Here is a 14,231-nt window from a genome sequence, read left to right as displayed (position 1 = left end):
TATTGCTTGAATGCACCACATATTGCTTTGGATAAAAGTGTGCCAAATGTCTGATATTTATTGTAATCTCGTAAAATTAGAGTCTGAAAATTCTGCCAGTGATCTAATGTTGGGCTACAGATAAAATACAAGCACAACTATAACGTTAATAAAAATGTTATGTATAAAAACTAATTTATATTATATTGTGAAGTATTTCTAAAATTAAGTAAAAAGTCAAACTTAAAAGAAAAAAATATTAAAACTTAATATAAAATGATAAGTTTAATATATAATACTACCTACAAACTATATCCAGATATTTCTTTCAGATAGTTCCTTCATTTTACCTTACTTTTTGTCTTTTGAAAGCAGAATTAAATAGTAATGTACGGTCAAATTTGGTGGTTTAAATAATAATAATAATAATAATAATAATATCACATTTCATTATTATGACAGTCCTAAAAAAGCACTTTGTACAATTTCTCTCTTTCGTTTTCCTCATTTTTTCACAGACACCCTAGCACCCCCTTGTGGTCCCTTGGGGGTCCCTAAAACCACTTTGAAGACGTCTAGTGCAGTGGTTCCCAAACCTGTCCTGGAGGACCCCCTGCCCTGCACATTTTGTATGTCTCTCTAATCAGACACACCCAATTTAGTTTTTGCAGTCTGTACTAAGGAGCTGATGAGTGAAATCAGGTGTGTTAGATAAGGGAAACATACAAAATGTGCAGGGCAGGGGGGCCTCCAGGACAGGTTTGGGAAGCACTGCTCAAGTGAAATAAACTCCTAAAACCACAAAATGTCCAATTTCCTTCCACTGTGATTCTACAGTACCTTCCCGGATTTGTTTCAGCTGAACTTGTTTAACTTGTTTTACCTGTTTGAGGGGTGCTGTTTTTTGTTTTTCAATTCCAGAACCTCAAACACATTGAAATGGGCTGTCATACCCATATCTAGAAGCCAAGAATCTATATAGATCCAGACAGAAAGAGAGTTCATCGAGACATATCTGTAATCTTTCCAGTCCTTCAATAAGATTGGTCATGGTCAAAGGCTAATTTAAAGGGGTTAAAGAGCCCACACATATCCACACATACTATTAATGGCCTTTGTGTTGCTTTGAGTTCAGAGATGATGGATTTATCTGACCCACTGGTGAACTGGCATGTCTGAACCAGCAAGTCCAACACAAAGTAAAATATGAGTCATACTTAAAAATCATATATTTGAAATATACTAAAACCAAATCAAAAGGAATAAAAATTCTCTTTTCATCTAAATAGCACTTTCATTTACATATACTCAAGTATGGAAGCACATGGGTAGCAAAATTAATTTTGAAATGTAATTTTCAAAATGACAATGTAATATGTAAAATGGCAATGTATTTCTGTATTTAAATGTGCATTTTCCCATACATATGTGCAACTTCTAGTGCAAAATTAAAATGAAAATTCAGTTGTCCTATATATGTGTGCAACATTTAGTGCAAAATGAAAATTCAATTATATAATTTACATTTGCCATTTTCTACACTTGTTTTGTAATGTATGTAAATTAAAATATTTTAACGCTTTATAAGTTGCAAAATTAAAATGAAATTGTATTACCCAAATTGATTAGATATGTTTACCATGTCCAAGCAAAAACTGTAGCAAAATTATATTTTAAATGCCATTTTTCCTAAATGCATTTAGACTTACGGGTAGGACACTTGAAATTGCATTTTCATCGTGATATCAATAGGTCATTTTGCATATTACATTTCAAAATGAATTTTGCTACCCATATGCTTCCATACGCAAGAGCCTGTTCGGGATGCTGCTTCATCTGTTCATGAATAAGATGGATTCCTCAAGCACACTAAGAGTGGGCCCTTTGCTCTCCATGTTCGCCTCTTCTAGTCTCTCATTACATTTCTCTCTCATTTTTCATTCAGAAAAAAATTACTTGTGGGATCTGGTCTGACTGAACTGGGTCAGGACCTTGGGTTGGCCACTCATCTGAGAGATTTTACCTCACTAATAAGGTCCTTCAGTCCCATTGGGCTGGGCCCCGGGGGGCCTGACTCACACTCCCTGTGCTAATGTGTTCCATTAGAAAGTAATTCCTGTCATGAACATCATTGTATTTACTTAAGGAGATGTATCGGAACCGATGTTGTGCTATTAATGATAACCCATCCGCTGGATTTTGATAAAATTAGGTGGCTACATTGTGAATTCAAGGAGGCTGCTGTGATATTAATGAGGGCTAAATTAAGGGTCGAACACGACAGGGTGTGAATGAGAGTGAAAAACATTGAGGACAGCTTTGCATGAACAAGCCCTCTCTGCTCTTTACTTATAAACGCATCAGCTACGATTCGGGTCACTTCAGCATGATGCAACCCATTTAGATTCTGCACTGTAATTCAACACATCACCCACAAAGCAGAGGTCTTGTTTCTATTTAGATTTTTAAATTAACCAGTTTGAATTCACATATTACAAACAGGCACACAGTTCAAAATTAGCTTTTTGCCACACAAGCAAATTAAGATGACATAGGCAAACCTCTTTCAATTACTTGCCATTCATATGAATGTTCTCTACATTTTTTGTTTTTAACAGACATTTCATCACAACTTGTTACTGATTTATTTGCATTATTCATATAAACATGTCATATCGCCAAACTTGCATTCTGCTGAGTTTTGCGGGGCACTGAACTGATAACAAATGAAAATGAATAAATAAATGTAAAATAAATAAAAATTAATTAATTAATGCAATAAATTAAAACTACAAGGGACAAAGACAAAAATAAAGTAGATGAACAAAGAAGATTTTCCTTTTGAATATTCATTAGGCTAATGTTCACTATGTTTGCAAGCTTGCATAAGATTTGTGCTTATTTGCTTAGATTTAACAGCAGAACAAATATAGACTCAGTGGGAATACAAAATTTATTTTCTCATCCATATTCATGATAATGGAGAAAATATATATTTTATTTAAATGAAAGTGCTAAAAAAAACACATTTCCTAACAAAGGGAAGTTGAAAGAAGAGGCTCGGGAGTTCCTAAAAAAGTTAAATGGAAAATATGCTATCTGAAAAAGCCTGAAAGAAAATGATAAGACCATCTCCCTTTTCCATCTCGCTCATATCCGCTGTGTTAAAAATAAAGGGAATAACATTATAAACACAGAATGAACTGATAATGAGTTTCACCAAAGTCCTTTTATGCCATCTTCATAACACCGCCAGGCAGCTACTTCTAGCTCTGTGGAAAGACTTAGAAATCCAGAACTATTTGCCAAGCTTACATTTCAAAAACATATAACAAATCACCAATAAAATCTGCCTGAATAGTTTGAAAAACATGATTGCTTTTCGTTCCATACATTTTATTAATAATTGTAATTTCTCCAATTTGAATGGCCAGGCTCCTCCTCGTATTGTCTGTGGTTTCACAGATTCACACAGAATCTGAAACTGCAGAAACACTTTTCCCCAGAGCTCTGAAGCTTAAGGTTACAGACACTTTTTATTTGATGACGCAACAAATTATGGGAAATAACACAATAAAAGGGATTTATAAACCATTACACAGAGAAGAGAGCACACTCTTTTGACCACTTGAACTTTACCTCCCCTTTTTTTTCTTTCTCTCTTCTTCTCTATATTAACATTTGAATTCAATATATAGCTCAGTCTGTTCTGATGAGTGTTGCAGGGTGGGACAGGTCTCATATGAATCCCCTTTAGACAGTCATTTACTGACCCTCTCAGAACTAGATGTCACGACTAACACACCACACTGTGCAACAAATAATACTGTCAAAGCTATATAGACAATCAGGCATAACATTATGATCAATATCAAATATGTATGCAAATTACACCGAAGTTCAACAGTTAACCAAGATGGCGACGCGTACACATCGCGAGGCTCAGCGTCTCTCCAGTTTTTGCAATTTTGCAGTATTTTTCCTGCTCATCTCGGGTCTGTTCGTACTGAACAGCTTTGCTTTAACATCATACACCCGACGGGAGCTTTTGGATATCGGTGAGGACTTTTCCAACAGTTTTATCACCAATCTTCGACTCATCCCTGAGATCGCCAGAACACCCGAGGCTCCGCACTCTACCCGGCCGGGCGGAAATGCTCGCAGGCGGCATCGAGATCGTAAACAAAGGCGGGGGAAGCGCGGAGGTCTAAGAGCTAAGCTAAAGCTAACACCGCTCCGGCTCTCTTTACCCAGCATTTTCCTCGCTAATGTGCGGTCACTGGTGAACAAAATGGATGAGTTACGACTTCGCATCACCCACAGTAAGAGACTTTTGGACTGCAATGTCATGGTTTTCACAGAAACATGGCTACACAACGACGTACCCGATAATGCTATTGAGCTAACCGGACGCTACACGCTTCGGGCAGATAGAACAGCAGATGACTCCGGCAAGACAAGAGGTGGTGGATTGTGCATTTATGTAAACAAAGCTTGGTGTACGAACACTGTCATTGTTGGGAAACACTGCTCAGCTAACCTAGAGTTTCTCATGGTTAAATGTAGACCTTTTTATCTGCCGCGGGAGTTCACTTCCACCATAATAACTGCAGTCTATATTCCACCGGATGCTAATGCCAAGCTTGCTTTGAACGAACTTCACGCAGCCATTAGTAAACAACAGACTGCTCACCCGGAGGCTGCTTTTATTGTCGCGGGTGACTTTAATCACTGCAAATTAAAGACAGTGCTCCCCAAATTTCACCAGCATGTTTCCTGCCACACCAGAGGAGACAAAACTTTGGATCATGTTTACACAAACATTGATGGAGCTTACACCGCGACCCCACTCCCCCACCTCGGACAGTCTGATCACCTTTCTTTGTTTCTCACCCCCAAGTATTCACCCCTCATCAACCGTGTGAAGCCATCAGTGAGAACCATCAAAGTGTGGCCAACTGGAGCAGACTCTTTACTTCAGGACAGGTTTCAACACACGGACTGGAGTATGTTTTCTTCTCAGGCTGCCTGTGGCTCTCACACGGACATTGATATCTATACCTCCTCTGTACTGACTTACATCAACATTACCATTGACAGTGTTACAACAGAAAAAAACAGATCACAACATACCCTAATCAGAAGCCATGGATGAACAAGGAGGTGCGAATTCTGCTGAAAGCCCGCAACACTGCCTTCAGGTCAGATGACGCTCAGGCCTACAGTAAATCCAGGGCTAACCTGAAAAGGGGCATCAAAAAGGCCAAGTACTGCTACAAGCTGAAGGTAGAGGAACACTTTTCCAACTCTGACCCCCGACGCATGTGGCAGGGCATCCAGGCCATCAGTGACTACAAGCCAAGCAACTCCACTCCAACGGTCACGGACGTCTCCTTCCTTAACGAGCTAAATGACTTTTATGCTCACTTCAACAGCGACAGCAAGGAGACGGCCACCAAAACCACACATTCAGCAGATCACCAACATCTCAAACTCACCTCCACAGATGTCCACACTGCATTAAGCCGGATCAACGCACACAAGGCTGCCGGCCCGGACGGCATTCCTGGACGTGTGCTTAGAGCATGTGCAGAGCAGCTTGCAGGGGTCTTCACAGACATTTTCAACCTGTCCCTCACCCAAGCAACTGTGCCAACATGTTTTAAGTCCACATCCATTGTGCCAGTACCAAAACACTCCTCCCCCATGTGCCTAAATGACTACCGCCCCATAGCACTCACACCCATCATTATGAAGTGCTTTGAGCGATTGGTCCTAGCACACCTCAAAGACTGCCTCCCACCCACACTGGACCCTCATCAATTTGCCTACCGCAGAAACAGGAGCACAGAGGATGCAGTATGCACAGTGCTGCACTCTGCACTCACACACCTGGACAATAACAACACATATGTACGGATGTTGTTTGTTGACTACAGTTCAGCATTTAACACCGTCATTCCCTCCAAGCTGACCACAAAACTTGGAGACCTGGACATTAACACCTCCCTCTGCAACTGGATCATGGACTTTCTGACCAACAGACCTCAGCATGTTAGGTCAGGCCACACCTGCTCCACCACCATCACACTTAACACCGGCGTACCACAGGGCTGTGTGCTGAGCCCATTCCTCTACTCCCTCTACACCCACGACTACAAGCCTGTGCATGGATCAAACTCCATCATTAAGTTTGCAGATGACACCACGGTGATTGGCCTCATCAGTGACAACGATGAGACTGCCTACAGGGAGGAGGTTCAGCACCTGGCCACATGGTGCGCTGACAATAACCTGCTTCTTAACACCAGTAAAACAAAGGAGCTCATTGTGGACTTCAGGAAGAAGAAAGGAAGCACGCATGACCCCATCCACATTAACGGGTTGGTTGTTGAACGTGTCTCCAGCTTCAAGTTCCTGGGAACCACCATCACGGAGGACCTGTCCTGGACCACAAACACCTCCAGCCTGGTCAAGAAGGCTCACCAACGCCTCTTCTTCCTCAGAACACTGAAGAAGAACCAGCTGTCTTCAGCCATAGTGGTGAACTTTTACCGGTGTGCGATCGAGAGCATCCTGACCAGCTGCATCACAGTCTGGTATTGGAAACTGCACGGTGGCTGACCGCAAAGCACTGCAGAGGGTGGTGAAAACTGCCCAACGCATCACAGGAACACCACTTCCTGCTATTGAGGACATCCAGAGGAAACGCTGTCTACGTCGAGCTCGCAGCATTCTTAAGGACTCCTCTCACCCTGACCATAGACTGTTTAACCTCCTGCCTTCCGGGAGGCGCTTCAGGAGCCTCCGGACAAGGACCAGCAGATCCAGGAACAGCTTTTTTTCCTACAGCTGTCTCCTTGCTGAACTCTGCCCTCTGACACCCCCCCACACCATACACACAGACTCCTCCCCCACTTCATCACTACATCTGACTGATTTATTTATTTATTTATTTACAACAAGCAAAACAGCAAACCTGCTATTACTTGCACTACTGTCTGTTCATCCAGGAACACTGAATAACCCATTTGCACACTGAAATATTTTCTATGCACTTTACTTTCCATTGCAAAAGTGTAAATTGTTCATATGTTCATAGTTCTGCCTATAGTGTACATACACTTCACATATTTCATCTGTATAATATGTTCATAGCACACCTATCTGTATATCATGCTGATAGTATTTAAAATCTGTAAATTTTGTCCACAATACTTATCTGTATAGTTATTGTACATATTGTAGACCTTGTATATTCTGTACTTACTGCTTATTGCACTTCTGGTTAGATGCTAACTGCATTTCGTTGCCTTGTACCTTACATGTGCAGTGACAATAAAGTTGAATCTAATCTAATCTTAACGTATCTTACGGTGTTCAGGAGTGCTCAAAAAGTGTTTAAGCACTGAATTTTGAATCGATTTCTTATTGTAAACTCAGAGATGTGGATTCAACGGCAATTAAATTACCACACGACCTCTGTGTTTGTCAAAAAACAGTAGGTAATTTGGCCGGGGATTTTTACGGGGGTGGTGAGAGAAAAACACAGACATCCTGAATTCAGACGGCAATTAAATCACAGAATACCCCTTGTAAATGGTTAAAAATCACTTACATCCCCCTGAGAAACAATTACCATCCGAATAGGCCTCTAGGCAGCAAGTGAACATTTGGTCCTCAAAGTTGATGTGTTAGAAGCAGGAAAAATGGGCAAGTGTAAGGATTTGAGCGAGTTTGAGAAGGGCCAAATTGTGATGGCTAGACGACTTGACTGGGTCAAAGCATCTCCAAACTGCAGCTCTTGTGGGGTGTTCCTGGTCTGCAGTATGTGTATGTATCAAAAGTGGTGCAAAGAAGGAACAGTGGTGAACCGGCGACAGGGTCATGGGCAGCCAAGGCTCACTGATGCACATGGGGAGCGAAGGCTGGCATGTGTGATCCAATCCAACAGACAAGCTACTGTAGCTCAAATTGCTCAAGGAGTTAATGCAGGCTCTGATGGAAAGGTGTCAAAAAACACAGTGCATCACAGTTTGTTACGTATGGGTCTGCATAGCCACAGACCCATAAGGATGCCCATGCTGACCCCTTTCCACCACCGAAAGTGTCAACAGTGGGCACATGAGCATCAGAACTGGATCGTGGCGCAATGGAAGAAGGTGGACTGGTCTGATGAATCACGTTTTCTTTTACATCACGTGGATGGCTGGGTGCATGTGCATTGCTTACCTGGAGACCAGGATGCACTATGGGAAGAAGGCAAGCCAGCGGAGGCAGTGTGGTGCTTTGGCCAATGTTCTGCTGGGAAACCTTGGGTCCATCCATGTAGATGTTACTTTGACGCATACCAACTACCTAACTATTATTGCAGACCATGTACAGCCTTTCAAGGAAACGGTATTCCCGGGTGGCTGTGGCCTCTTTCAGCAGGATAATGCGCCCTGCCACAAAGCAAAAATGGTTCAGGAATGGTTTGAGGAGCACAACAACATGTTTGAGGTGTTGACTTGGCCTCCAAATTCCCAAAATCTCAATCAAATTGAGCATCTGTGGGAAGTGCTGAACAAAGGAGTCCGATCCATGGAGGCTCCACCTCGCAACATACAGGACTTAAAGGATCTGCTGCTAAAATCTTGCTGCCAGAGACCACAGTACACCTTCAGGGGTCTAGAGGAGGCCATGCCTCAATGGGTCAGGGCTGTTTCGGTAGCAGAAGGGGGACCAACACTATAGAAAGGTGGTCATAATGTCATGTCTGATTGGTGTAAATAAAACATAATTCCACTGGGTAGGCAGATCCAATATTAAATATTAATAGCACGTTTCCTAGGCATGTTCATTGACCCCAGAGGGTTAAAGGAACAGTTCACCAAAAAATGAAAATATGCTTAAATATTACTCACCCTCAGGCCATCCAAGATGTAGATGAGTTTGTTTCTTCATCAAAACAGATTTTGAGCAAATTTTTAGCAAATTTTCATCCTTATGATCATATTCTCCTCTATGATTCGAAATGAAATAGAGCTCTAAAGCATCTGACCATCTGATCAATGTTAAATTTGATTAGCAACCAAAAAATAGTGCAGAATCTTAAATATTTCTTTTTACCTTTTACATCATAACATTGATTTGTATTTATTTATTTATTTGTTTTATCCTAAAACTAAAACTTATTTTAAAGGTCTAAATTAAAATTTCAATTTCATATTTTCATTATGGACTCAGACTTTAGGACTGTAGGTTACAAAGGAATACCAAATAATAATGGTCTAAATACACATGCAAGTACAGTGTACTGTATATCCAGAGGGATTATGGTAAGCACTGTCCCAGGTTACTATTAATGAGATCGGAGGTTTGGTAGAGGAACATATGGCCGGTGGAAAATTCAGGAACATCCAGTACTAGTTACTCAGCTGTCTTCACATTACGAATCATCACACATACTCTCTAGACACAAGACAAAACTCGAGAAACCCGACCAGAATGGTTTCTGACAGCAAGCCAAATGCTCACTGACATATGACTCATGGGCCGATTTTTCAGCTGAATTACACTTCAAGAGAAGTGTTGCAAATAAATATGGATTCCATGCCTGCATTTTGGATAAGCGGGGAACTTATATCTGAGTCAGTCTGATCCTTATACAGCCGACTGAATCCTTGGATCAGTCACTTGGTTTATCCTAAGCAGAGTGAAAATAATAAAAATGTAAATGAACCGGTAGAATTATCTGTATTTACAAATATTACATATTATTCTATTTTATAAGATAACTAGTGGAGTCTGTGAAATCAAAAGGGCTAACATTTACTACCAATAAGATACCATCAGATATGTGGTCTGTATTTATATAAAAGTATGAGATACATGAATATAGGCTTATTAATATATCAACCTTAATATATCGTCTTACTTAAAGGGTGATTACATTAGTAATCACAGATATTTGTTTGTAAAATATGCATTTTGTATCAGAGTACCAAATTACTCAAAAACAATACAATTGTATGAAATAATTAAATAGGCAAATTTATAAATGAAATCCATATGGGACTAAAGAGGATGGAAGTAAAGTCATATACACTCTTTCTTTGACTGAATGTAATTATTATTAAACCTTACATGAAAGCATAAAATATAGGCAGAGAATGGTTCGTATTACAAATGTATTAAAGTTAATATCTACTAATTAGACCACATTATAAAAACATGCCATCATTGGACAAAATTGCCCTTGTCTTTCGTATATGGTTCATAAATGAATTGGAAGGATTTCACATTTCATATTTAGAGACTGGCAGTAATGAACAGGCAGCTGTCGTCCTCGCATCGGCCCATTAGCACATCAGCGTATAAGAGCACTGCATCAGAATATGCACTGGGATGTAAATGGCTGTTTCACATGCTCCGATCTCTGCAGAACCTGTGTGTGTGTGTGTGTGTGTGTGTGTGTGTGTGTGTGTGTGTGTGTGTGTGTGTGTGTGTGTGTGTGTGTGTGTGTGTGTTGTGTGTGTGTGTGTGTGTGTGTGTGTGTGAACCACTGGAGAGCTCATCTGTGTGTGTGTGTGTGTGTGTGTGTGTGCGTGCGTGCGTGAACATGACTCCCTGTGTGAGTGTGTGTGTGTGTGTGTGTGACTGTGGGGGAGATATCTCCAACAGCCTTGCACTGACATTTCATATCCCTGCCACAATGATGACAGAACATGACTCCCTCTTCACACATACGCCCTCTCAACACAAATACACACACACACACATAGACACATACAATGCCTAAGAGAAAGAGAGAGAGAGAGAGAGATGACTAAAAGACTGAAGGCTTTTAATGATAAAATTTCAGAATGCCAATCGATGCTCATGTTCTCAATACCACAGCAAAAAGTAAATGCTACCGAAGAACTTCCTTTATAAATAAAAGTTCACTTTAATATGAAATAATAATAATAACTTAAACAATGGCACATAGACTAAGTATTTAAGTAGGGAAACAATGTTTCCATGCCTCTATTATTTGATGAATTACTGTTGCTATGATCAACAGAAAGTAAAATGAAATGAAGTTGTGAATAAAATAAAATAACATAAAATAAAATAAAATAAAAAACACTTTAAATATGGCAGGCAAATAGAGCCATGTTGTAAATAAATAAATAAAAGCCACATTAAATATGTCTGGCAATTATTGCTAATTGTTAATAAAATAAATAAATGAGCAAATAAATTAAAATACATGTAAAATAAAATAATATAACAAAATATTAAAAGCCACATTAAATATGCCATGAAAAAATGGTAAGTTGTGAATAAAATAAAATAAAATAAAATACTGTATTTATCTGGACAGCACTGTTAGTCTTGCTTATAATTGGCCAGTAGGAAGCTATTGAGGAAGGATCTCCTAGTAATTATACAGATATAGAAGCATCAGAAGCAGGCTGGAGAGACATGACAGGGGTGTCTGCGTATGTGAGAGTGTGTAATGAGGCTTAGCCAAGGAAAAGGACAAATCCCTGCTCTCTCGTTGGGAGAGATGTGACGTCATTGCAAAGCCCTGCCATTAACTCACTATAGGAAAGATTTCACACATTAATCTGCTGACAGGTCTTAGGTAGTACAGCAAATCAGTGAGATTATCTTCACAGTTTTTCAAAGACATGCCTGAGCTCTTCAGTGTAACAATGTTATGTCTCCAAACACAGATTTATGAATCAGCAAAAAAGGTGCAGTACCTGCAGAGGTAAAACATAAAGGTCCCAAAAGTATGCTGGGATTACAATGAACATCTCCTTGAGTTGTTTCAGAGACATGCTAGACAGTTGAGTCTGTTTGGAGCTGAGATTTTGAGCAGCAGGTCTCTCTTCAGCACCTTGGACAGCGCCACTACTTCTGGCTTCCAGTCACAACAGCACACATACAGAAAGAGAAACAAGCTATTGCTGAAAGGTCAAGGTCAACAAGACAACATTTACTAAATTGTCCAACCTACCTACCACACTCTGCTACTGTATTTAAATCTTACCGTGATTTAACCAAGTAGTACATGTTCCTTGATCAACAGAATTCCTATCAACCAATCAGAATTTAGGATTAGGGATCTAAGGTTTGGCCTTTAACAACATTCATCAGCCTATAATTTCAGGATTAGGTTTAGGTTTCATGGTTAAACTACAAACTAGTTAAAATGTGCATTTTTTTTGACCTTCAAATAGAGCTACTTCTACTTGATTTCACCCTAGAAAGTGACTTGTTGTGTTTTATTGTTAGTTAATGAGTGGTTCCCGGTGGCTGCTTCACAATGAAACTTTCTAGAACCTTCACTCTCTCTGTATCTCTGAACGAGTGGCAAAGTTCAACCTGATCTGTTGAGACCATCACACCCTTTAGAAAACAGCTGAAGACATTTCATATGCAAGTGCAACCATAAACAAAGGAACTTTTTGTCATAACAACTTACTTTCTTTTCACTTCAGCTTGTGTTCTAATCTAATCTTTCACTTGAAACTTGATACTGCAAATATTGTTGACTCTTATAATAAACTTGCTTGTGGTTCTCCTTATATTTAAGTTATTTAGATAAAACCATCTGCTAAATGAATAAAGTAATGCAATATAGAGTATAATATACACTACCATTCAAAAGTTTGGGGTCACAAAGAGTTTTTGATGTTTTGAAAGTATTCTCTAATGCTCAGCAAGAATGCTCTTATTAATTTACAAAATACAGTAAATACAGTAAGATTGTGAAATTATACAATGTATAATAACTCTTTGTTTGTTTGTTTGTTTGTTTGTTTGTTTGATTGATATTTAAAATGTAATTTATTCCTGTGAGGACAAAGCTGAATCTTCATCAGCCATTATTCCAATTGTACTCCAGAATTTAATTATTTAATTATCAATTTAATGTATCCTTGCTGTACATCTTGACCCCAAACGTTTCAGGAGTTTACTTCATTTTCAAGTTTACTTGATAGCAATGTCATACAAGACCTGTAAAAGATGTTGATTTACTTGACGGAAAATAAAATTAATCTTATATATATATATATATATATATATATATATATATATATATATATATATATATATATATATATATATATATATATATATATATATATATAGAGAACAAAACTCTAAAACAGCATCATAATCCATCATGTGGTAATTCTGCAATGTGAGAAAATTCTAATAAGCATCATGGCTTGTGGCTCAAGAGAGTGTAAGTGTAAACAGAAAGGGTCGAGCAGCCCTCAAACCATCAGATCCTCCAAACGCTCAACACTGTACACACATGCAAACGTGTGCCAAAACACACGCGCACACACACACACACCCACACACACACAAACACACTTCCTGTCCATTCAGCCTGCCTTTCCTGGGTTGTATAGTGAGTATCTCCCTGAGCAAGTCTCCATGCTGCTTTTCACACACCTAAAATAGAACACAACAGATACAAGAAACCTTTCATTTGCATCACGTTAGAAGAAGCTCATGAACAGCTCCGTGTGGGTCCTTTTACTCTCTCTCTCTCTCTCTCTCTCTCTCTCTCTCTCTCTCTCTCTCTCTCTCTCTCTCTCTCTCTCTCTCTCTCTCTCTCGCTCATTCATTTCTTGCTCCAGGGGAAACTCTATGTGATCAAACATGCCTATTCATCATACAACATCCAAAATCCAAAACCAGAAAAAAAAAAAATAGATACAAAGACAGAAACAGAGAGAAGAGAGCATCAACCATTCTTCTCTTTATTTGACGTTCTTCTCTTTATCTGAGATATTTGCCTTTTCCAAAAGCAGTCTGATGGAAAACATAACTGATGACCTCCAATAATGCATTCACCTCATCCTTCCTTCTTTCTTTACAGAATGAAACTTTACAGTTTCATTTTACCATCTCCCCTGGACTCAGACAGAGAAAAGAATGGACTTTTAGTGCTTGACAGGCATAATACTGACAATCGCATCCCAAACAAAGTTGATGGGAAAAGACCTATAAAAATAATTAAATAAATGTGTTTTCTGTGGATATATCAGAAAATGGAATGAACAGCCCACACATCCTCACTTAGCCAGGATCACTGCGTACCTGTCTATAAAACTGGCCTCTTTAATGCTCAGTGGCTCAGTGTAATTCTAAATGACAAACATCAACGTTTGTTTTATTCTGGTCCTGAAACCACAGGCTATATCTGCTCTATTAATAATCTATGCTTTCAGCTCGGCTGCACTACGAGGTCGGCTCAT

The 14,231-nt window shown here is 39.3% G+C and overlaps 1 protein-coding gene across 2 annotated transcripts in view; it reads right to left on the bottom strand.

Annotated features, from left to right (window-relative positions):
* ajap1 (adherens junctions associated protein 1) overlaps positions 1-14,231 on the bottom strand; it is a 52,564-nt gene that overhangs the window by 25,923 nt on the left and 12,410 nt on the right. The gene's annotated exons all lie outside the window — the stretch shown is intronic.

The sequence above is a fragment of the Cyprinus carpio genome, chromosome A8, assembly GCF_018340385.1.
Source record: "Cyprinus carpio isolate SPL01 chromosome A8, ASM1834038v1, whole genome shotgun sequence".
Classification (NCBI taxonomy): domain Eukaryota; kingdom Metazoa; phylum Chordata; class Actinopteri; order Cypriniformes; family Cyprinidae; genus Cyprinus; species Cyprinus carpio.
The sequence above is the reverse complement of the archived record's forward strand: the minus strand, read 5'-3'. Positions and strand labels throughout refer to the sequence as shown.